At 41.3% G+C, this 26,136-nt stretch overlaps 1 long non-coding RNA gene across 1 annotated transcript; it reads right to left on the reverse strand.

Moving 5' to 3' along the window:
• Window positions 1-6,122: 6,122 nt before the first annotated feature.
• LOC110016764 lies at window positions 6,123-7,243 on the reverse strand. The gene is made up of 3 exons (XR_002292112.2): window positions 6,765-7,243; window positions 6,582-6,693; window positions 6,123-6,497 (listed from the first exon to the last, which is right to left on the reverse strand). It is a non-coding gene; the product is annotated as an uncharacterized LOC110016764 (long non-coding RNA).
• Between the last annotated feature and the right edge of the window lie 18,893 nt (window positions 7,244-26,136).

Genomic DNA, 26,136 nt, shown 5'->3' on the forward strand with positions numbered 1-26,136 from the left:
TGACCTGTGACTTCGTGACATTGTATTGGGCGTGACTTCCATGAAGCTGATGATTGAATTAGGATTTTAGGCCAGAAAGTTTAGGACAGTCTGGTAAAGATGAGGGTGGAGCTGAAGGGAGGAGAGCTTTATCCACCTTTGTCATGGTAGGAAGAACACGTCAATGTAAGGGTGGGGTGATTCCCACTGGGTGGGGTGATTAATGATTCTGTTTGACCTTTGTTTTGTGCAGTGTCCTTGGGTTCCTTGAATGGTGCTTTTAAATAAAATGTATTATTATTATTTTTATTATCCTGGCTTTAAGACGAAGACTGTTGTTGATCGTAAATAACTTACAAACAGGTTTTAGTTGCTCATGAAAAACACTTTGCTGCAGAGTTACTTAAAATAAAAGTGAACAGAAGAGCTGCCAATCACTTTTTTCATTCCATTCAATCAAGTTATCAGTTAAACTGAACAAAAGCAAAATGTTCATTTAATTACAGCTCTGCATCTCATGCTGCCAAAACTCAGGCAACCTTTGAATGTGGCTCACCTATAGTGAGAGGACGATAGAAGGTTAATTACGCTGAAAGCAAAGGAACTTTCCACCTAAGAGTATATTCAGACTGGAAAAGTCCTTTGGTCCGGAACAGGAGGCTTACATTTTTTAGTTGACATTTCTGAATTGAGGCAGTTTGAACAGCAACCGTGCTGTTAGAAACACTTTCATGGTTAATCTACCAATTCTCTGTCACATGAGGACGTCCTCTGTGCAAAAAAAAGGGATTCTGCTGACGTCGCTGAAATTTAAATGAACAGATGATGCTGTTTGCCCTCAAGACACCAGCAATAGCCCTAAATCAGGAGCAAAAAAGCTGCCGCTTTTCATTCTTTAAGGAGAAAAGACTCGCCGTCTTCTTTTCCCACAGGCTCAGAAGAGATATCCTTCAGAGAAAACCTCAGTTAGACTATGCTCACACCAGACAGCTGCACAGAGCAACCCAAACTTGTAACATTGGGGCTCTCTGCTGCATTGCAGCAGCGAGTCATCCTCCCTCCTGTCTCCCGCCCTCACCACATCTCACCCTCATCTTCCCTCCAGAGGCACTGTACTGCGGCGTTTGTTACTGACCTGAGGGAAGTCAAATGGAAAAGTGACTCTTCTGGATTCTGGCGTACCCAGACTCGTGGTGCTTCTTATAAATGGATGTGTTTTGTATTTGAGGAGCAATGCAAAGGCTGCAGAGATCTTTGAGTTCTGCAGACGTGACATGTGAACGCTCTGGGAGCAAATGCAGGTCCCTCTTCTGTTTCTGCATCATAAATCTGTAGACTTTGATCACACAGCCCCTCTCAGTACAGTGTAGATTTTTTCTATAAATTTACAGGATATGCAAAAGTACAAGAAAATGTCCTGACTCTTTTATTATGAATCCTTTGCACAGACGTATTTACACAGAAAGTTTTTGACTTAATCCAGAAGATTCTCCACAGTGAAAATGAAGCTTGAAAGAGACGCTGTTTTAAAAAAAGGTATTATTAAGACCCTCTTAATCTGGCTTTTAGCTGACATTTAGGAATATACTTATATGATATTTAAATAATCGGATCTCTTTATACTTCTTCCGTGGTCTGTTGATTTTGTGACTCTGTTTTTATCTTCCTTTAAGATGTATTTATTTATTGGATTTTTTGTTACATCTGCTTTAACGTTTTCTATATTTTACTCTTTTTAGATTCTGTTTAAGCTCCCGTTTTCTCCTCAGGAGGATCCTCCACACATTGGTTAACCATTCTCGTGGAACAGGGTCACTGCAGTGGGATATTCCAGGTCTGGCTGCTTAGGCTGGTCGCTGGCGTGGACAGTTCCCCAAAATATCACCTCCTCACATCAGCATCAAGCCAGGTTTCCACGTCGGTGTCTATTGACACTGTGGGTTTCATTCATGTGTCGTTTTATTTCTCTCTTTGTTGGGTGCCCCAGAGCAACCATCCCCACCCGTACTAGATCCCCATCTTGGGGACGGAGCGGGAGGCCGCGCCCTGTCGGGTAAACCCGGCTACTGTTGGGCAAAGGCGAGGTACAACCTGAACAAGTCGTCAATGGGTTTCTGCGGCTATCTGAAAGTCATTTGGGACCTCAAAGAACCCCAAGGTCCAACTTCCCTGTTAGGAAAACACAATTTATATGTATTTCTGTGGCCGTTTATCCATTCATTTATAAATTTAAGCTTTAAAATATTAACAATAATTAAAACATAGAGTCTTCTTTTTAATATATATTTAACAACCAATACTTATTTTACTTTTACAGCAGCACATATAAAGTCCTTTCAAAGTAAAATACACCCAAATAAGTTTGTTAGATAAGATCCTCCTGCTGCAGCAGATTTACTGGAAATTAAATTGCTAGAAAAGCCGAGTCAAACGTGTTTCTGTCATTGGGACTTTGGTGTCCTTTTTCTACTTTTCTATTAACAATAAACACGAAAACACTGGTGTAAATTCCTCTTTTTTCCCCCTAATCTATGTCTATATATCTATACATCTGTACATAGACTGCCGCTGCTTCTCACTTTATAAGAATGTGGCAAAATTTGAGTTCTTTTTTTTTTTTTTTTTTTAAACAAAAATTTTTCTCATTGAGAGAATGGGACAGAATTAGAAAAATGCTGAGAGGTTTGTTGTTTATTCCATCCAACTCTCAGGATAAATACTCTGTAAAATCAGCCGCAGCATAAAGTCACCTTCAAACAACAACCCAAAAGGATTTAACTAACTTTAGCATTCATAAACACGACGAGTTATTTTAGTTACAAACTGTAGAGAAGGAAAACTGTAAATGTAACACTTGTCATGGTTTACAAATACATGGCATACAATGTTGGCTTATTGAACTTTGAATGTAGCAAATGATGAGCAGTCTTTCTATGGGGATTATTCAGCTGCAATAATTCTGAAAAACGCTCCAGGGGACAGAGTCCACTAAAGCTGTTAGCCTTTAGTTTGGATCTTAAAAATTAACCTTTGCCACACAGCTGTTGTTGCCACCAGAGGGCGCTCCAGTGAAACAGCTAAATCCAGCCCATTGGAGCTTAAATCCATTTATTTTGGATCAAAAATGAAATGATTAAACACTTGAATTGGAAGTATGATGCTGGTCAGTTCTGCTTAGTGTAATGCTGCTTGCCACTTATTTAGAAATTACAATTATTTTGTAACATGAACCTCAGACAAACATCATCTTAAAATTACACATCAACCCACTTGGTTTGGTGTTTGTCCTGGAGCCACGCTCCCTCCTGCTGCTGCAGTTCTGCCTACCTAAAAAGCTGGGAAGGCTGGAGCTCCACAACCATATCACAATCCTCACACAAACCAAACGAGTTTCCCAAGGAAAAACGAGGAAAACGGAGGGGAACCAGAGTCCGTGTTTCAGGAAACAGACTGGTACAATTTAAGCGAGTGTCCAGTCTGAATGCACCCTTCAAGTCATCCTGCAATAAACAGTTGTGTTATAGATGTCATGCTTTTCTCCTAAAACCGACTTTATGCTTAAAAAATGTGCAGGACAACACACAAGCTGGCTGGTGTCTTTAGGCACTGTTAAATAGCAGCACAGCCCTGATCCACAGCTGCCATGTACTTGGAGTTCTCAGTTGTGAGAAAATAACAATGCAAGCAGCCCCAAAAAGGAATCAGTCAGTGGATGTTTGTGTTAATGAGGCAGTTTAGACGACTCGCTTTATCACGATGAAGCAGAAAGAACATTTTGTATGTGAAAAAAGGAAGCTAAGACCAAGAAAAATAAGAGCGGTTGGGATTTTCAAAATAAAATCCTGTTTGTTTCTGCTGTGACATTTCCAAAGGGACACTGAGGCTAAGCAAAACTGCCTGATTGGTCCCTTTTATCCACCTTTAAAGATAGTCCCACTAAAACAATCTGATGGGAGTGCCACTTCCAAGTTAGTTGGGATTTCAGGACGGGCTTTTAAGTGTTTGTAATTGACACCATACGTACATCATCATGGGCATAAGATACAAGATACAGCACCAAAATTAAAACGATTTTTTTAATGTAAAGCCATGTATTTCATGTGTCTTTACAATAATGTATATTCACAATGCTACCGTGCCCTCTGTTCCAAATATCAGCAGTTCCCAACCTTTTTAAGCCATGTCTGTCCTTCATCAGATGTCAGACATATTTTCATGGACCGACCTGTTTAAGGCTGATTTTTTTGGTTTTGGAAAATCCCTTTTCACATTAAAAAGGCCATCCATGGGGAAAAAAATGTCTACTTTATAGAGAATGGTGAGTCAAAAAAATCAAAGTTACTTATTTGTGTATATTCATTAAAGGTAAAATTATAGTTTTTTTTTTTCATAGAATGCCATTTTAACACTTAGACAATTCAGTTTAGGGTCGGATTAAATACCATTTAAATAAAGCATTTGGAATGCATTTTACAGCCATTACTTCAGTGTGTCATGAATTTTGATTCTATATTATATTTCATATGAGTTTATTATATGTCATGCATTTTTATTTTATATTTGAGTTTATATTACTGCATATGATGTATACTGTATGCTGATTTTCCTGTATTAAGTGTTTGTTTGAGAATATACATTGAGTATCTTAATGGTTTTACTGTATTGCAGATGCTGATGGTCAGTTTGTATTACTGGAGGCTCCTGCATCACCACACATGATTGTCCTATTTGTAAGTGATTATTGTCTTTAGATCTCTAGTTTTCTGTTTGGTAGATCAAGCATCTTGACATATTTACACTGCAGGATGAAGATGACGACACCACTGCTTCTGTAACAGAATTTGACAAAGCGAGACCCATCGAGGTATATGAAGACCCCCCTCTTTTTATTTTTTAAGTGAGATCAATTTTGTCATTGCGTTTACCAGAATATTGCTGGGCATGTAAATGCAGATGAGGGTCAGTGTACCTCCACCATGAATTTGGCAGTGTAAGAACATTTCTACAGCCACCAGTTCTCATGTTAATATTTGGTCTTCTGATTCCAATTATGTGGAATTACTCTGTCTTTGTAGTTGCCTCCCAGAAAGCTGTATAAAGATAAGATGAGATCAGTCTTTATTGTCATTGCACACCAAGTATTGGGACACTGTCCCACATCAGTGCAATTAGAGGAAAAAAAGAAATAAATAAGGGGGGGGGGGTAACTAGTTTTAAATGTTTACAAATGACCTGGTGTTAATGTTTTGCGTTAAATAACGTTAATGCACGGTTGTAAAAACTGTCCGTTGGTCTATTTGTCTGTGCTCTCAGCACTCTGAATCTCCTGCCAGAGGGCAGCTGCTCAAACACCCGGTGTCCTGGGTGTGTGCAGTTCCTCAAGATGCTGCAAGATGCTTCCCTCTTTAGACAGTGGGTGTTGCAGAGATCTTTCAGGGAGGGAAGGGGATGGCCAATGATTTTTTTTTAGGCGGTGTTAATGACCCTCTGCAGTTCCTTTTTGTGTGCTGTGCTGCAGCTGGAGAACCACGCAGAGATGCAATATGTCAGCAGCACACTTTCAATGGAGCAGCGGTTAAAGACGGTCAGCAGCTCCCTCTTTAGATGGGTCTTCCCGAGAATCCTCAGAAAGTGGAGACGATGTTGGGGCTTCTTCACAACCTTTGAGGTGTTGGAGCTCCACCGGAGGTCTGCATCTACTGTATGTGCACTCCTAAGAACTTGCTGCTGGGCACCCTCTCCACACATTCCCCATTGATGTAGATGGGCTGAAGGTTGGACTTCTTCCTCCTGAACTCAATAATTAGTTCTTTGGGCTTGGAGATGTTGAGCACCAAGTTGTTGTCTTCACACCACCCCACCAGCTTGTGGACCTCATCCCTGTGTGCTGTCTGATTTCCACCGGAGACGGTGGTGTTGTCCGAGTCCATCTTCTAAGACAAACTAGAAAATGTGACCTTGAGATGGACCTTATACAACTTAATGCCAAAAAGAACAGCCTTGAAATAGAATTGCTGGAGCACCAGCTTAAGGTGAGAAACAGTATGTGAACATTTAATCTGTTATTTGTTGAATGCAGTCTAAAGCAATACATTCACTTTTTTATTACAGCAAATAAAGAAAGAAAGAAAGAACAATCAGCCTTTGAGTCTTGATTTTTATTAGACATAATTTTAAATAATCATGCCCTGTACCACCCTGCCATCTCTTTGGTCAGCTGGGTTCAATGGGGCATCCACTTGATGGCGGGGCCCTCTCCTCTCTCAATTTGGAGATGTTGTGAAGAACAACACATGCAGCTGTGATGTCACATGCCCTCTCTGGCCTGACCCTGAGCCCGCGTAGGCACTGAAATCTTGCCTTCAGGATGCCGATAGTCATCTCCACCCTGACCCGGGTTCTGCTGTGGGCCCGGTTGAATTGTGCCTGTGGTCCAGGCTGAGGTTCAGGGTAGAGGGTCATCAGATATGGCAGACAAGGATAGCCCCTGTCCCCCAGCAAGTATACATTGAAGTGTCCTATAATGGCAGTTAAGGTGTCTAAGTTATTTAACATTAAATACTTACCATTGTATAAAAAGAAAAAAGTAAGGCAAATTATACCTTGGTGAAATTTGGGGCAAAAGGATGACTCCCTAAAAATTCTGGCATCATGAACAGATCCTGGCCATTTGGCTTCAATGTTTGTGATGAGGTGTGTGGCATCACATATTACCTAGATAGTGGGGAACAGTAATCAGTATGATTTCAAGTATGATTAAAAGATTGAACTATAAATATTGTTACCTGCGCATTGATGCTATGCGTTGACTTGAAAAGAGAAAAGGGTTGTCCCTTAATGAACAGAAGTACCAAGCTTTCTGTCCCCAGAGAGCAGACAAAGACTTTCTGTCCCAGTTTCTGTCCCAGCGCAGACGCAGACACATGGGGAGGTCAGGCTGCACTTATTTTTACACAGTCAGCAGAAAAACTCTTAAACATTGGATCTTTCTGCTACCCACCTGATAAGCCACTGAGGATTTGCACATAGCAATGTGCTTGCTGTAGCAAAGCTTTGGTAACAGTGTAGTCTGAGATGGTTTCTCTTGCAGGTCAGTCCTGCTCAGCTGAAAAGCCAATATCTTAAAGTACCGGTAAGCACTAAATTTGTCTGACTTGTTAAACAATATTGTCTCTTTTTTTGTCCCACATCATAGAAATTTCAGCTGAATATTTTAGGAAAGAAACAAATGACTGTAGTTTGTTTCAGACGCATGTTGCCTCAGTCAGCACTCCCCTGAAAACCTTGAGTTTTGGAACATTCTTTTGAACTAGCAGAGATTATCGATTAAATTCAGATTTGCTGACATGGCAGTTAGATGTCACTACACCAGAAAAATACACACACACACACACACACACACAAAACATGCACAAACACTCACAAATGAAGGCGCACACAAACACATACACATTACATTGAAAATAGCTCATAAAAAAGTATTTAGTCAGCTGCCAAATGTGCAAGTTCCTCCACCTAAAAAGATGACAGAGGCCCGGACTGTTCATCATAGAAACACTTCTACTGTGGCAGACAAAAATTCTGGAACTTAATTCTTAAAGAATGTATTTGTGAAATTGAGCAGAAAATAGGTATTTGATCAGTAGCAAAGGTTCCCCTCAGTGCTTTGTACTGTAACCCTGGTTGGTAACTACAGAGGTCAAACGTTTTCTGTGCAGATCTCCCCTGGAGCTGAAATATTCTGTTGCTGAAAAACACAAACTTTTAACTCTTTCCAGAGATTTTCTTCAGGGTTGAGATCTGAAGACTGGCTTAGGCCACTCCAGAACCTAAATGCTTCTAATGAAGCCACTCCTTCGTTACCCCGACAGTGTGTTTGGATCATTGTCATGCTGGAAGATCCAGTCATGTTTCATCTTCAATGTTCTAACTGATGGAAGGAAGTTTTTGCCCTGAATCGAACGATTCATGGTTTCATCCTTTCCTTAGTACGGATCAGTCGTTCTGACCCCTTTGCAGAAAAGCAGCTCCAAAGCATGATGTTTCCACCCCCATGCTTTACAGTAGGTATGGTGTTCTTTGGATGCAAGCTTTGTTTTTGGTTTCATCTGACCATATTCCAATCCTCTTCTGGATCATCCAGTTGGTCTCTAGCAAACTTCAGACATGCACTGGCTGAAGCACTGGTCTACCTGCAGGATTTGAGTCCCTGTTGACATAGTGTGTAATTGATGGTAGTCTTTATTACTTTGTGAGATCTTGCATGTAGCCCCAGACTGAGGTTACCAGTGGTCCTGTATGTTTGTAAGTGGCAGTAAAGATCTCTTCTTTAAGGCAGCCCACCTACTTCCTTCTATGGTGAGGCGAACATAACTTACTGACAAAACCTCATGAACAAAATAACAGGTGATGAAATCTATATTTTCATTTATTCAAAGTCTATGAGTTTGTTAGTTTGAATCATATTATCATAACAAATCATAGTTCATAGAAATGCTATCATAGTTTTTAGTTGATAGAGTTTTCTATCTTCTTCATCTGTTTTTTGATTATGAGACAAATTTGTTGCTTCAAATGTGACATTTGTCTGCACTTACAGTAGATGGAGCAACTCCAAAACGAACAAAATAAGGAATATTGTTTTGTTTCATTCATTCAGGATCTAAATCCCAAGAGAAACTTGGGAAACAAAGAGTGTAGCAGGTTAATAAAATATTTGTGCATTCTGTGGCACATACCACAAAATGCACAAAATGCACGATATGTTGAAATACCAACCTAACCTGCACAGCTTTAAAAAGCTATTAAAATGCAATAACTTGTGCAGCAAATAAAGACTGTTGCTCCTTTTAAATAGAAACAGGAATTATTTGACAGCAAATGAACATTAATGTGAATATTTGTATGTTCTGTACTAAATTTATGATTTTTTTTTCAAATCTTTTCAGTATATTTTTGTAAAATAAAACCTAATTTAAAAACATAAAGAACAGCAACCACCTTGTTGAAAGTTAATGGGAGATCCCTAATAAAACAAACACACACACACACACACACACACACACACACACACATGAGCACACCGACACATGCACGCACAGACATGCATACAGACATATGAGTGCACAGTCTGTTCATTTGTCCTCTGTATGTGTGTGTGGGTGTGTGTGTGTGTGTGGGTGTTGGATAAAGATGGACACTGGCTTTGCTTAGTCACCAGAGGACAAAACGATGAGTCATCTGAAGGCTTGTTGTAAGCGGAGTATTCCCGGTCCTCATGTTTTCTTCTCCACTCGTCAGCCTGCTGTTGCACATATTCATGATGAGCGAGGCTGGATGAGAACACTCAGACTTGTTTATGTATCACTACAGACTCATTTTCTTTGAATCTGTTTTTCTATGGGAAATCTACTTCTACTAAATTTGTGTTCAAATTCAACTTCTTTATCAGATAATATTCTTTCCAGTCATGGAATTCTTATTTTGTTGCATTTTGTATTGCTAGGTCCTTTATGTTTTAGTTTCTCCTTCACATTTCTGTCCTTTTTTGTGTTGTGCCTCTTTTTGCACCTTAATACAATAAGTAGCTTTGCTTTTCTTCTTCAGCTGCTGCAGGTTTTTCTGCACTCTACACCTCCTCTTCCTCTCTCTACATCACTGTTTTGGATTTCTTCCTTTCCCAGTTGCAGGAAAAGCCTTGATACTTTTGAAATGTAAATAAAGTTTCTTTGTTTCCTCAGCTGTGGCCTCCTTCAGCCCTGTTTTTCAGGCAGACTTCAAACAGGTACGCTGACATGAGGCCCCCCCCCCCCCCCCCCCCGCTCTGTGAAACAAGGTCACGGGCGGCGCTTGGCTCTTAGAAAAACCTTCCTTTCATGGAAGAACCGGGTGGGTGAGAGGAGCTGAGAGGGGGCTCCCAGCCAGCCACCCACCATGGACTCAGACAAACAGTGTGGCACATCCACTGCTGCGTGAAAAGGTGGGTGTGTTGTCTTTAAACACCTTTGTGGCATCCAGTTGGCCCCTCCCATGTTTTGCTCATGTGTATTAGTCTCCATGCTGTCTTTGGTATTTTCTGGAGTTCTTCACTCATTTGTCTGTTTCTCTCTTTTCTTTCAGCTGTGGAGCCAGCAGGACATCATTTCAGTGGCTCATGCTGAGCTCAGACCGGCAGAAACGCTGCCAAATGCTACAAGCAAGAACAAAAAGAAGGTTTTAAAACACTACCAGCAAAGCAGGAAGCCTCAGTGAAGCGACAATGTTTTATACACTGAAGAACCCTCCCCTCATCCACTCCAACACTGCCAGAGGGCAGCCAGCTTCTTCATTTAGGTTACTCACCCATGCAGCCATACAGAGGACAAGGGCGACATCTCCTTCCCTGAACACAGGGGGGCGCTGGCCTGCTGCAGGCCTCTGAAGACACTCCTTAACTAACACAAGGGGTGCTGAAGAAAATGACAGAAGGACTGGCTGATATTACCCCCCCCCCCCCCCCCTTCACTGTACTGCACCCCCCTGTACTTCTAGGACAACTAGGAAGTTGCTTTTTTAAATTCTCAGTTACTTTTTAAAAAGCAAATTATATACTACTGCTATACAAATGGTTGATGCATTCTTACATTGCACACCTGTAAACTAATCTCCTGTAGAAAAGACACCTGTCCACAGAATCAGTCTGTCAGTCAAACTCTCCAACATGAAAAGACCAAAAAAGTTTTCAGTGGATTTAATGGAGAAGATTGTAGACCTGCAGCAGACCAGAATGGACTACAACACCATCAGAAAGAGGTTGGAGGGTAACTCACAAACTCACTAACATACTGGTCAATATTTAATACTTCCAACACTTTGTTCTCTAATGTTTGTGGATAAAGTAAGTGGGAAGAACAACACAGACTGGTGATGTCGTGAGCACATTAACAAAACAGATTTTCTTTTCTACTTTTAACTGCAGATAATATAGTTTTCAAGAGCAGATGAGGTTAGAGCGCAGCCTGTTTGTTGTTTGCTTTTGTAGTTCTTTGAAAAAACTGAACGAAAACACACACACACACACACACACACACACACACAAATTAGAACATAAATCACCTGTTTTCTTTTTTTTATTGATTTCCTTGTGCTTGCAGGCTTCAGGTAAAATAACTGTTGAGATGTGTATGTTCCACATATACCGGTATTTGTTCCATTTGTCCATACTGTTTCTGTTTAGGGAGATGGACATGACAGCTATGCTAATCTCTTACATAAAGGCTTAGAGAGTAGAGTTGCTCATGCCTTAGTTACAACTGTATTTACGGGTAAACAGGAGCTGTCTATAAGTGGGCAAACGCAGGAAATATCAAGATCACAGACCAGTGACAATGCACATTTTGTCAACCCGCGTCCAGCCGGATTGTTGGAAATGAGTAAAAAAGGCAAAAAAGTATTTAATCAGACACCAATTTTATTGTCCATTTTCATGACAACCCTTGAGGTGGTCGTGCAAACCTCTAGAACAGACAGCAGCCGGTCAACCCAGGTACAGGGGCAGGTGATGAAGGAGTCAACGGTTTAATGTTTTCTATGCACGGCCTTGCAGCAGATGGAGATACAAATGCAGCTCTTGCAGATTTATTTTTTTATCTATTTTTAATTTCAAGAATGATTTTTTTATTTGCAGTCAACCAAACAGATGTGTCGTAATCAAGGTGAAGCTAAAATAGTGTCTGTCTTGCCAGCGTTGTGGAACAAGAAAAATAAAAATGTATTATAAAAATTGAGCATCTTCAAATAAAAGGTATCCCTTGACCAAATTTTCTATTTTATGAATGTTATTTTTAATGTCTGTTACCATCAAATGTGGCACTGAACATTTGAATCTCTTGAACTTGTTCAACATCCTAATTTTTAAGGTAAAGATGTAGTTATTAAGTGCCATTCTAGACTTAAAAACATAATTTGGTTTTTCCAACATTCAATAAAAATATATTTTCATACATTTAATACAGCGGTATTTGTTGCAAATAAATACTTTATTCATCACCATTCATTACAATTTATTTAAAATGGGCAATGCGGAAAAAAAGATACGGTGGGGCGAAAAAGTCTTTCTAAGTCTCTGATTCTGCTAGTTGTTCCATTTAAAAGCTGACTTGAGCCTGTAATGTTCATCATAGATTCAGTGCAAATGTGAGGGATAGAATGCAAAAATAGAATCCAGAATTAGTTTGATAGAGTTCCTAGTGTCTGTTTTGTTAACTGACTTCTTGGTTCTTCTATTATCCGACACGGTTGTGTTTTTTCACATACCTGACATGTTTGACGGACATCTTTGTCTTCGTCAGAGTCGTCGTGAGATGGTAGTGATGTGACGTAACCCTTGTGCTATCCAAGGCACTTTAACATTGGGAGTTGGGTCATCTAGACCCACTAGACAGTGCTCTGAACCTTTTTTCTTCAATGATTTGTGATCTTCACTGGTGTCCATGGATTACATGAAATCTTTCCACCTTTATCCACCTTTGTCATGGTAGGGAGAACACGTTAATGTAAGGGGGGGTCATCTAACATAGCACAAGGGGTATAAGTCAAAGTTTGACAGGTGACTCCGCCCCTTGATGTCCGTTTGCTGCTGGAGGATGTTGCTCCAGGTGTGAGGGAGCAGGAAACAGAAGGAAAAAAAACAGACAAAGAAGACAGAAAAAAAAGGAATGGTCACATTGTCAAACTTCAGAGGAGTAACACAACGCATCCAAAGGGCCATAAAAAGACATCACATCAGCACCCGTATAAAAAACCTGTCAAACCATGTAAAAAAACTCAGGCAACTACTGGTATATCCAAAAGACAAGATTGTACAAAACAAAAAATACAACATAATTTACGAAATACCATGTCACACTTGCAACAAAACATACATCGGAGAAACAGGACGCATCTTCATCACAAGAAAAACAGAACAGCAAAAAGAATCCAGAAACTAAACAAAGAGAAGACTGACAAGAGATGCAGGCATCTCAAGAAAACACGAAATCAGCCATCACGGACCACTGCAAGCAAGAAAACCACATCCTGGACTGGGAAAAGGCCAAAGTCCTCCACACTGAAGACAACAGACACCGCAGATGCATCATGGAGGAGATCCGAAAGCGAGGCCACACTTCCATGAACCGGGATGAGGGGGCCTTCCTGCTCCCTCACACCTGGAGCAACATCCTCCAGCAAAAAATGGACATCAAGGGGCGGAGTCACTGGGGAAGTGGGGACAAATAGTCCAAAAAGGAGTAGCAGACACGTCACAACAATTATTAGGTTTAAGAAAAAGAAAGTGACCAATGGGACATAATTTTCTAAATATGTGCAGCCAGTGCTGAACTTTTTTCATGGCCACACGGACCTGAAGAAAAGGTTAAGGTTTGAATACGGTTGTGGTTAAATGCACCAACTGGCAGCTCACCGCTCCCCCTGTGGTGAAGAAATGTGACAGCTAACGGGTCTTTAAATTTAAAAATCTGCGACCACTGGCAATATTTAGCCTTTGACGCTTTTAAAATACGTGCAGGCGATGCAGCAATGTGCGTCTTGGTCGCACGTATTACGTGTCACAAACATGAATTTCCATTTCCATACATTTAAATAACATCAGCCTTACAAAAATGTCCATATCTGTTAAAAAGGTAGATAAAAAGAGAATAATGAAATAAAAACAGGTAAGCCATCTCTGGGCTAAAGTAACTGGGAGCCAATTGCAGCATCTGTTTAAAACAAAGTCACGTCTGTAGGATCAAAATACCCAAATCTTTTTCTTTTTCACAATTTCTTGCTAACAAATGGCAAGAGTGTTTTGTTTTAACTTTATCAACACAGCCCCACATGTTGGGGGATTGTATTATTGCTCAATGAACTCCGCCATCACTGCTGCGATATGAAGGCCAGTGACTATTTGTCGTAAACAATGATCTACACAAAACATGGACATTTTTTGCCAGTGCAAGATTGTTCTCCATTGTGGAGATGGCTTTTATTCCTGGCATTCTCTCTATTGCTATTCAGTAAACACGTGTACTTTGTGGAATCGATGTTTGTAACTGTATATGCAAGTCTGTGACCCTGTAAGGGATTTTTGATGGTAACTTCACTGGGTAAATTTGGTATTGAAGGCAAAGAATAGTTGTATTCAGAACAGACACATCAAACATGAGAATTATGTTTAATTTTGACAGTAATCTTCTTCTCCAGAGACCGGCTAAAGACCTTCAGAGGCTTGAAATGTTTTTTTAGGTAGCCATTTCTTTGTTGACCAGGCAATGTATTTTGAATCCTGATAATGATGGAAGATCAAGTCGCGTTTTATCCTCAGTGTTCTTGAAAGCGTAGAGCCGATAGAGAAAATCCAGGAGCAGCAAGGACTCAAAACACCTCCAGGAGGTCCAAGGATTTATTATAAAAGCACTGACAACAATACTCCAAAGACAAGGTGAACCCGGAAGAGATCCTCAGAGACAGAACACAAAGTCACCTCCTTAAATACTGAGATGCACCCAGCTGCAGACAAGATGGCGGATGGAGCTCTCCACTCCATGCCAGAAGCAGAAATTAATCTTCTCCAAAACGGAAGTGTTAATACATTTGATTTATCAGAAGGTGAGGGATGGCAAAAAAAAAAGGAATTTTAGAGAAACATTTATTTAATAATTCAGAAATTGCAAACAAGATTGCAAACAAACCTCTGACTTTGTGCCGGATGTCACTTTTAATTCATTTCAGTCACAAGTTCTGCGCTTAGAAACGTTTTAAAATTATACTTAAATTATAATCGAACATTTATTTGGATTCACAATGCAATGCTCCCTTGTGAGTCACCTTTCTCAGTCTTGGTGTTTTGTAGATTTTTGTGTGTGCAATTTAGCATGTTCTTTTGTTTTTTTGGAGATCTTATTTACCTCTGTTCTGTACAGAGTGCTTCAGTTTACTATGTGACATAAATGTTCAGTCATGAGCAGATCTTTGTTTTCATTCTATACTCTTAAGAGTTTAAACAAGAGAGAAAAGTGTGAAAATTCTAATGAGTGTCTGATAAATATGTATAAATGTGTAGTAAAACATCTGTCATTAGATTTCAACTATGCAGGTTACTTTTAGAACGATGTTGTCCCATAACAAGGCTTACTCTTGGTTCTGCCCACCAGGACGGGGCTCCTCCACTGCCGGTACTGCGTTGCGTTCTCTACAGGGGACGGGTCACTGCTGTTGTCATCCTCTCCCAGGGGAAATTACCTTCACCCCGCCCTGACTCCTGGTTGGGGGGGAATCCGGTAGGCGGGTGACCATCATCCCACCTTCTCTCTGTCCTGCTTTCTCGTTCTGGTGCTCTACTTGGGTTTTTGTTCCAGTCTCTTCTAAAAGCCTAGAGGTGCCAGATGCTCACCTGTTAAGATCCTTGGAATTTCTGCTCTTGGCGTCAAAGTCCAGGTCAAGGAACCCAGAATTAACACAATAAACACAAAACAAACCACGTTGAAATTATGTGAGCTTACTGAGGTTCTTCACACTGCAGGCTTGCTTGTCCAGTGTCAACTAAGAAGGACATAAAAAAAACCCGACAAAATACAACTTTTGTTTTGGGGAACACCAACTTTTGCTTACAGCATGGAGAGGACTCCATCCGCCATCTTGTCTGCAGCTGTGACAGTCTCACGGAGACCTTAGGGGGGAGGGCATCCCGGAGACACGGCTAACCTGCACAGAAACCAAAATAGAATAAAGCACCAAACAAATTCATAATAATTCTCACTGACTGAAGAAGGTTTCTGCCCAGAACCTCACCGTACCTGGACCCATTCATCCTTACCTTAATAAGGAGAGGTCGTCCTGCCCCCATATGCCGAAAAGCAGCCTCAAATGCATGATGTTTCCACCCCCATGCTTCACAGAAGGTGTGGTGTTCTTGGGATGAAACTCTGTGTTCTTCTCCCTCCAAACACGGCGTTTGTACCAAAGAGTCCTCATGGACTCTGGTACAAGAGTGTATACCAGGCCGGTGCTTCAGACAGATAGGGATTCTGATAAAGCAGCAGTTGCAGTGGGCTCAGTCTTACAACCACACCGTCCATCTTAGAAGGTGATGGGTTCTCCCAAGTTTTCACATGAATGTACCAATTTAAGGAAAGAGTCTGGATTTTTTGGTAGTAGCTTAAATGATGAAGTTAATGAGGAAGAATGTGCAGCTTTATTTTCAAGGGGGCCTAAATAATTGGATGTAGTTTTTCACCCATTAAGAACAGCTGAATTGTGTACAGAAATGTTATCTCCACCTTGCTCACAAGCACTAAATCATAGGTGGTATCAAACGCAAACAAAGTGCACCCTCGACTGTCTAAACATTTACATTAGAGCCCATCTAAGAGGCGCTCCAGAAGAAGTGGGCTGCTATGCTACAGAAGATCAGCACTTTTGCTGCATCCGTCAAGTCCTGTCAGTTCCTCTGCTTGGATAAATCAGACAGGAAGTCTTTGAAATCTGCTGCACATTCCACATGAAACTCTGAATGTGTCCATCAGAAGTTTCCACAGAATAAATGCTGGGGAAGTGCCACATGCAAAGCTCAGGCGTTTCTGCTCTTTGATCTGCAATTGGCTCTGACTGCTGAAGATTCAAAGGTTCAGGAAATGGTTCATTAAGGCACATAATTGCCTGAATTTGATCATCAGTGCGGCAGAAGCGTCATCTTCCTCATACGTCCAAAAAGAAAGTATTGACGAAAGTGGAAAATACCACAAGCACATAACACCTCTCTATAAAACAGTGTACAACAGTCCTTTAAAGAGTTCCTCTGCATGTAGGTGAAGGAAAAGTCATTTTGTACATTTTGCCATCGATGTTTCCCTTCAGGCGAATCCAGGAAACCATTTCTAAATCCACCACCATCGCCATGTTGGAGAGCCCCGTTAGCATCCTGAAGGCTAAACCAACATTTTAAATTCTTTCAAGGGGAAGCACTTTTTAGTCCAGCAGCTGCTGAAATAAACAGTTCAAGGCTGTGCAGACCCCCCACCCCCCACCTGAGGTAATGATGTTCAGTCTTCCACTTTTTCAGCAGCAAATTACACCTCCCCCTGAATTATAAAAAGGATCAGAACCCTTACTAAATGTGTGTCATCCATGTCTTTTATGTACAAACAGACACAGAAACACAAAATCTTAGAATATCATGCGGGTGAGAAATGGGAAAATCTGTGTGGGGCACATAGGAGCAGAGCCTGTAAGGTAATAATGTTCTTGCATGTTTTTTCAACGGGCACGCTGCAGGCGACAGGATGTACACTTAGACAACATTCAGGGGTGAATAAGGGGGAAGTAGGTGAGATACAGAGTCCTGTGCCTGTGCAAAAGAACCTGGCTGATGAAAATGAGGACATTAGACAATCAGAGTGTAGTTTGTATGGACATCCTACGGGGCACTTACTTATCACGTGCATGCAGCATTGTGCAGGGTCAGTAAGGAGTGCACCTCACTAATGACTAGAGTGATGCGCATGGGGCGCCGTGCGACAGCATCATAAGTGCAGGTGATGACATGCCACCCATTAATGACGTTCTAGGTTTTATTTTAAATATTGGAACATGGATGGAAGAGAACTCTTTAAAGCTCTATCAAGACTAAACAGAGATTTTAATGGTCCAAAGCTGAGAGACAACTTATCAACCTGAATCAGAAGTCAGAAACCTCGTGGGATTTTAGATGCAGATCTTACCTTTAAAGAACAAACAAACCATATTAGGATGTCTGCATTTTATCCTCTTAGAAATATCGCCCGAGTGAGACCCTTTCTGTCCAAAGCTTATGCTGAAATATTAATCCAAGCTTTTATAACATCTAAAATGGATTATTGTAATGCCCTTCTTTCTGGTGCTAAGAAAAAAAAACATCAATCAGCTGCAGCTTGTTTAAAACTTGGCCGCACGCAGAAAGAAGGAGCACGTGACTCCAATTCATGGATCATTGCATTGGCTCCCAGTCAGCATTAGGCTCAATTTTAAAGTTTTTTAGGTCTGCTGGGGGTCCCAAAACTCAGAACCAAAACCCGCAGTGAGGTCATCACCGTGGGTCCTGCCTGTGGAAGGGCCTGCCTCACGACGTGCAGAAGTTCTTAAGAAAAAACTCAAAGACTCGTCTTTTAAGCATAGCTTTTATGTCGTTTTTACAAGTCCACTGGTTGTAATTATAATTTTAATCATTTTATTAATAATTGATTTATTTTAATTGTATTTGTGGGATGTTTATGAGTGTTGGGTTTTTATGTGTTTTTATTTATTTTTTATTATGATTGCCATTTTAAATATGATTTTTTATCTTGCCATTATTTACTTTAATTTTAAAGTGTTTAATGTAACGCACTTTGAGATGTTTTTTTTAGCAGGAAAAGAGTTATATGAATAAAGTAAATATTAAATAAGTGCGTGTAACTTTCATTATCCTTACAGATACGTCACGATGCACTTAGCGCACACACAACAATCACACAAGTCATCTACATGACTTAAGGCGGCTGCTCAAGCTACAGGGAAACTGTAAAGCAACACCTGCTCTCCTCTCAAGATGTATAACCCCTCTCTACCCGCCTGGACCACGCAAGACCTGCACCGGTGTGGGTCGACCTCCGTGCGGGTGCGCGTGAGTTAGGCTAAAGAAGTCAAAACCAGGAAGACTCACTGTGGACAAGATTTTAAATCATTATTATTGCCGAGCAACGTAGTCAAAAACTTTGACTTCTAGACCAAAACTGCCTTGTCAACATACGTTGGTTGTGTGCTCATTGAACCAACAGCTAGCCGAGACGGCTTGCCTGCTCAGATTCAGTTATGGCTGTGGCAGTTGAGGTTACCGAGTTTGAGTTGTAATTTTGGCTCAGCCTGCCGCCAGCTGGGATCCTGGCTCAGCAGGGCGTGGGCGTTCAGGCGAGCGTGTGTGAGCGTAGCCGTCTTCTCCTGCACGTGCATTTGTCTGCACCCGCGTGTGTGCTTTTACCACATTCGTCTGCGTGGGCGTTCAGGCGGGGGCAGAGCCGTCAACCTGCGGACATATTTATCAGCTTTTTCTCTGTACGCACTAACAGCTCAATATTAAACTGATGCGCTCGCTTTGTCAGGCTGAGAAACACACAGAACCGATAGTTTCAGGTTTTCTTTTTCATTTATTTGTGACCGACGTGAAAAAGGAGAAAATGGCTGACCAGCTGTTACACCCCTGTCCACATGCAGAAAAGCAGTCCAAACATACAAACAAAACAATATTACGGCCACAGCCGTAACACCAGCACTTGCTTAGCGCCATCACAGACTGATTAGATCACGGCTGAGAAATGTCACATGTGCTGTCTACATGGATGAGGCAGTTCTCCCATTGGGGTCATAAACGCAGGGTTTCATGAAGCTCAGCACAAGCTCAGCCCTAAATGTCTTTTTACTAATAATGAATGTCTGTGAAAAGGTTCATTAGACAAAGGTTTCTGTGTTGAAAAGTCTGATTTCCGAGCAAAACTAAACTAGGTCATCGGATAAAAAACTATTCTGCTTGAGAGACTTGTGAGGAAGACCTGCTGTCTTCCAGATGCTGGTTTAGTGAAAAAGACTGACTCAGCTTCTCTGTTTACATTCAACGCGAGAAAAAGACTGCTGACTTCCTCCAAGTGTTACAAGGCTTCAGTGGAGGTTTTATGGTCCCAGCATCCCAATCATCTGCAAGACAACTAAGCGTAAATGTACAGTAATTCTAAATCTTCCTTCTTTGTGTGTGTTGATCATCTGTCTGCCAAGAGCAGTGAAAACTTTATTTATTGTTTAGACTTTGAAATACAGAATAGGGATAACTAAGGCCCTTTTTGTAATACTAACATATCCTTCCATAAATCTATTTTTTAAACCCACTTGTTGGGGTCAATGGGTTGCTGGAGCCTATCCCAGCGACTGTTAGGGAAAGTCAGGGTAGACCTCAGACTGTTTGTCAATCCATCGCAGGAATACCAACAATTCAAATTTAGTAAAAATTTGAGAAACCATCCCAGCATCAGGACCAACAACAAGATCAGACGACACACAGATCATGTAACGTCAGTCATGAGCATTTAAAATGTATATAAAGCGCATCAAAACTATATTTAAAAAAACAACAGCTTTTGTTTGATAAAAGTCATTTAGACTTAGGGCAAATTTCCCCTCCCAGCAGATAAGATGCAGAAAATCAGACATGACAGCCGCTTCAGAAAGCGGTCTGCAGGGAGCTGCTCCTGCGTGTCAGCTGACATCAGAAGTGTCAGGATTACCACGCCGGCCAAAGCACGTGTGCTGGCAGCCAAAGAGGAGCAAAAGAGCATCTCCATTTATAGACTGATGCTAATGATGTTTGTGCAGCCAATCCACTGTGATTACTTTACTTCAGTGTCATGATTTGAATTTGTTGTCCTGTTTTTGGTCCTTGTTCTGTCTTGTTTCTGTTTCCTGTTTTATTTTGAAAGTCTCCTGTCTTGTCTGTTTTCTTGAGTTTTACTTCCTTTGGTCCCCATCAGCCCTGATCGTGTCCACCTGTGTCTTGTCTGCCCTGTCTGTATTTAAGTCTTGTCTCTGCCTTCCTCCTGTGTTGGTCCATTATTCCTGTTCTGGTGTTCATGTCTTGTCATGCCATGTCCCATGTTTCTTGCCACGCCACGCCACAGTGAGTTTTTTGTTCCTGATCTGATCCTGCTCTGCAGCGCTTTTCGTTTGTGTTTGTGATTAAACCCCTTGCCCCGGAACTGTGTGCCTCCTGTCTCTGCATCTGGGTCCATCCGGCTCTCGAGCCCCACCACCGTGACATTCAGGCTGCAGCCAGAAGTTTCTGTGTTCTTACTCATTTAACTATCATCAGCTAATATTAACGTGAACAAAACAGCTCAAAGTAATTTTTCATCTTAATCCTTCTGGTTATCATTTATTGAAGGTGACTGTAGTAAAGAAGCGGCGGCCAGAAGCGAACACAGTATGACATGTTGTTCAACACTGAACTTCTGTTTGTTTTATATTTCTAGTTCAAACAAAAAAACAGCAGTTCCCGCAGTTAAAGTTAAGAGGAACCAAAACTAAAATAATCTGACTGACCTTAACATGTTACACAGCTGCAACGAACATTTTGAGCATTTTCCACGTATGAAATTTCTGTCTTTCGTGATACATGCGGGATTTACGTGATTCATGAGTGCCTCTTGTGTTCATCATTCGTCGATGTGCGCAGGTGTCTGTCGAGGGTTTCAGCCGATGGGTCTTTAGGTTACTTAGTTTTTGAGATGTTCTAATTTTTGGTCAGTTGAGAATTATGCAGTTTTCGCGAATTTTATGTAGTTTCTATGCAATTATTATGTAAATCTTATGCAATTGTGCAAAATTTTTGAGAGAGACAGATGCAAATTTGTGGCTTTCCAAAATCATTCCACGTATGACCAACAGACGTTTATGTACCACAGATGTATAACTTTTATATCACATATATGACGCACATATCACGTTAAAATGATTTAACTGACACGCAAATTTTGGGCCAGATTTGACGTTTACGTGTATTTACGTCGTACGTCTTCCGCGTTTTTAAAGTGTTTCGTTACTACTGAGCCCTCCGTTTACACCAGGGGTGTCAAACTCATTTTCACTTAGGGCCACATCAATGGCTGTCCTCACAGGGCCAGATATAACTTATACATGTAACTAAATGGAATGAAAAATGAATGTAACTACTCCTTAATAACTCATTATTTATTTAGTATAACTTTTTAAAGTGACAATTAAAGTTGCATAGAAAACATATGTTTACATGTTACTTTAGCATAAATCCTTTTAAATTAGATTCTGTTACTTTAGGTTATATGGACAGTGTTTGAGTCCTAATGTATAGTAGCCCAATCCGATGTTTCAAGTCCGATTCCCCCTAGATATGAATAAATACACACCAACTTTATTTTTTATTTTAAGAATTTAAAAACTTTTGTGCTCTCGCGGGCCACATAAAATGACATGGAGGGCCACATTTGGCCCGCGGGCCTTGAGTTTGACACATGTGGTTTAGAAGATCATCTTGCTCTGTGTCGGACCTTTGTTTACAACGGGTCCTGCAATTTCTTCTTCTATGGTGTGACGTCATCATTAGTCGGAGGCCACACGGCTTGATCCCGTTGTAAACAAAGCTCCAACATGGAGCGAGATGATCTTTTAAACGGGCTTTTATTATTGTTATTGCTAAGTGGATGTTCGCTTATAGTTTTTTTTAAATCCGTGCTTCATTCTTGGCCGAACTGACCCAGAAGAAGGGTTAGGATTAGTTTAATACGTGATAACAAAATTTAGCTGTGAATGAACTTAAACTGAAATAACCATCAGCCTTTATTTTGTCTGTAGCCGACTGGTAACACAAATTCACATGATTGTTTGCACGGTTTCTCAAGACTGTTCATTCAAAAGCCGTCTCTGCCTGTCCCGAAGCCCGTCCCAAAACTGCGCATCAGCACAAGCACAATTGATTAATCCATGGGCACCATTTAGTAATCCGTGCGCATGGAGTAGTAAACGGTGCACACAGTTTATCGGATTTTTTTTCTTTTTAACCACTGGCCCCAGGGGCCTCCATACATTCCTGATAGATCTGTGAAAATTTCACATAATGTCCACATCCTTTCTCACTTTTTCCACATATATTCACGTATGAAGATTTTCATCTGTGTAATTTGCACAGAATGTACGTAGTGGCTGTGTCACACGACCTTTAGCCTGAGTGTGGGTAGAATTCTTCAAATGTCAAATGTCAAATGTCAAATGAGAGAGAGAGAGAGAGAGAGAGAGAGAGAGAGAGAGAGAGAGAGAGAGAGAGAGAGAGAGAGAGAGAGAGAGAGAGAGAGAGAGAGAGAGAGAGAGAGAGAGAGAGAGAGAGAGAGAGAGAGAGAGAGAGAGAGAGAGAGAGAGAGAGAGAGAGAGAGAGAGAGAGAGAGAGAGAGAGAGAGAGAGAGAGAGAGAGAGAGAGAGAGAGAGAGAGAGAGAGAGAGAGAGAGCATTTATTGTCATTTGCACCACTTTTACACTCCCGAACAAGATAAGACATACAACAAATACACATGTACAGTTCAGAGTTGACTGAGGCTGCTACAGAAAATGCCCTGCCTTGCTTAGGATGGGTGAAGATGGGTAATAAATGGGGGGGCGGGGGGCAGGGGGGCAATAGTGACAAAAAAAAGTTGTACCTCAACCCTGTGATACAATGTGTAGATACAAGAAAAAACTACACCGTTTAAACACAAAAGCACATTTTCACACGAGCAACACGGTAAACGAGGTTCAGTGGTGGGAGGGTGGGGGGGGTGTCCCCCTGTGATGCACTCACAGATACACTTGGATCGGTTAGAAAAAAAATAGGAACAAGACTGATTTATTCTGCTAGCCCTGACTAGCTCATGAACACAGTAAGCACCACCTTCACCTGCTCACTGTGTCTTAGCTGTTACCTGATCAGCACATCCTTGGGGTGCTCGGCTCTTTCACACTTGGTCTTCTCAGCGTGTTCGCTTTGGTCTTCTGGATGACAGACAGATTGAAGGTTTATCTTCACTGCTGTGGCCTTCTCTCATTTTTTTGCTCCCTTCATATGGATGTCTGTTGTGCAAGTCAGCAAATGTGACATGTGTTTCATTGTCTGACTGTAGCCAGAACGAGGTGAGGCAGGAGAGAGATGATGAGACAGACACAGAGAAAGAAATGACGAAGGGCCAGGAATGAAACAAATGTGATTAATAAAAAAGAAGACTGAAAAAGACACTCAAAACCACAGAATGAAGGCAGACCAAAGGATCACAAAAGGTGAACTGGTATATCAGAGGAAAAAGAACTGGTGCATTCATTACCTCTCCGCCCTCATAACTGAGATACAGGCTGGAGGGCAGTGAGGAGGATGAAAAAGCAAATATAGCGTTAAAGTTGCTAGTAAACAGTAATTTTTGTAACCATGGCGATGAGGAGCACACCAGCTTGCTGTAATGTGACCTGCAGCTAACTCTGATATTCTGACTTTCATGTTCCATCATACAGAATTAAATTTTACAGTGAGCAGGAAACCTGTAACCACAGTGGCAACCACTACATTATTCCACAGGCCAGTTTGACATCAAATGCACAAAGATTTACAGAATATACAATAACTTTAACTTTCTAACAGAACGAAAGGGAACCCTATTTTGATGAGCTAACTGGTTACATAATAAAACGCACTCTGCTTGTTTTTAGACTTGATATATGGCTTTTGTGCTGATCGTTGTGTAAATATACACTGAAAAAATAGAAAAAAAGCAGAACATTAGCTTGTTGGTTGCCCTTTAACAGCTGTTGTTTCAGTAACCTTGTCCGTAACCAGAACAATAATGTCTTCTCTAATTTGTACTTTGTCAACAGATGACAGAAAGCTGTTCCTAGCACTGCGCTTTTCTGGACTGAGAGGTCTGAGGTCTTTCCAGGTATCTGTTGTAGCCACTCCTCCAGCTTGGGGGTTACTGCCCCGAGTGCTCCGATTACCACATACCACATGAGCTGCCATGAGTCCAGACAAGGCAGATTAAGAAAAAAAAAACTACTATTAATTGTGGCCTGGACTTTTACCACTTAGTGGTAACACATCTTTTCCTGTCTTCTTCTGGTTCCAGCTCTTGTCCTAAAGGATGTGCCAGTCTGAGTCTTATGAAGAAAAAAAAAACACATTCCCAGTTTGTTTTTTACACTTATCTTACCCTGGAGGTTATGTTTTTAATGAACTGTTTTGTAACATTTAGCAGCAGTTCTTCGCTTCTGTCTTTCACTTCTGCTGGAGCGAAGTTTCTGCGAAGTGTTGCTTGGCAGACAGACAAAGACAAGCATGTGAAAAAAACAGGGCCACATTCTGAGGATGGGAGTGTAAATGCAGGGAAACAGAATAAATGGAGGCTGGGAGGGCCAAAGACAAGCAGGAACCGAAGACATGGGGGACCGTCGTAGATGAAAGGGCTGGCAGCATATGTGATTAGATTGAAGGAGGGGCTCAGACTGAGGATAAGAGTAATAGCTTGGAGAAAATAAAAGATGGAGCAGACAGAGCTGAACACAGAGACTCGCTGAGGCTGCAATTGTTGAAGCCTGAGAAGTGGTTTTTGGAGAATCAATGTCCTCACTGCTCAGAAAAAAACCTGTATAGTTCTCATGGTTTCATGGTACAGCCTGGTTCCTGGCCTCTGATTGACCCTCTTCACTTGCCATCTTCCCTTCATTCCCTTAACAGCTGCATTACCTTCATCTGGTCTAAGCTGCATTTAACCCTTGTGCTATCTTAGATGACCCCACCCTTACTTTGACGTGTTCTTCCTACCATGACAAAGGTGGATAAAGGTGGAAAGATTTCATGTAATCCATGGACACCAGTGAAGATCACAAATCATTGAAGAAAAAAGGTTCAAAGCACTGTCTAGTGGGTCTAGATGACCCAACTCCCAATGTTAAAGTGCCTAGGATAGCACAAGGGTTACGTTGTGTTTCTTCTTCCAGAGTTTACCCAAATATCTTTTCTTTGCCTGCTCTTGACCCAGCTACACTTTAGGATCTTGAGCCACGACATAGCTCAAAGATTACCTCGCTTATTTCAAGATACTCTGTCCTGGCTGTTCTTTTCTGGGTTGTCCAACAGTGGTGCAGGTCTTCACTTTGAATCAGATTCATGTTCCTGCCTCTCCTGCCTTCCTCGTCTTGACGAGAGCGGGACCAGCTGTTCCATGGCAGGAATAGCAGAAAATGCGCAGGGCTATAGGGTAGTTGGTGCCAGCTGAACAAGTCACAAAGCCAGACCACACAGAGGCAGGCCTGGAAGGTTCTGCCCCATTCTGCAGTACGCCTGCATGTGCTGATACAACTTTATGATACCTGAAGCAGACTGTGACAAACAAAGGCATTCTAAAAGGGGATTCTACTTCCCAGGTAACCCTTGAACACCGGAGGTTTGATGTTTTTTGACAGGCCATAACTTTTGTGCCGCTTTTCTCCACTTCAGAATCCACTGAAATTAGGTTGACGGTGTAAACGGTTGAGTGTAGGTGTCGCGGGCGACATCCCCGGTGTTACAGTAAAGGGTTAAAACCTGTGCAGTTA

The sequence above is a fragment of the Oryzias latipes genome, chromosome 16 (genome assembly GCF_002234675.1).
Source record: "Oryzias latipes chromosome 16, ASM223467v1".
Lineage (NCBI taxonomy): Eukaryota > Metazoa > Chordata > Actinopteri > Beloniformes > Adrianichthyidae > Oryzias > Oryzias latipes.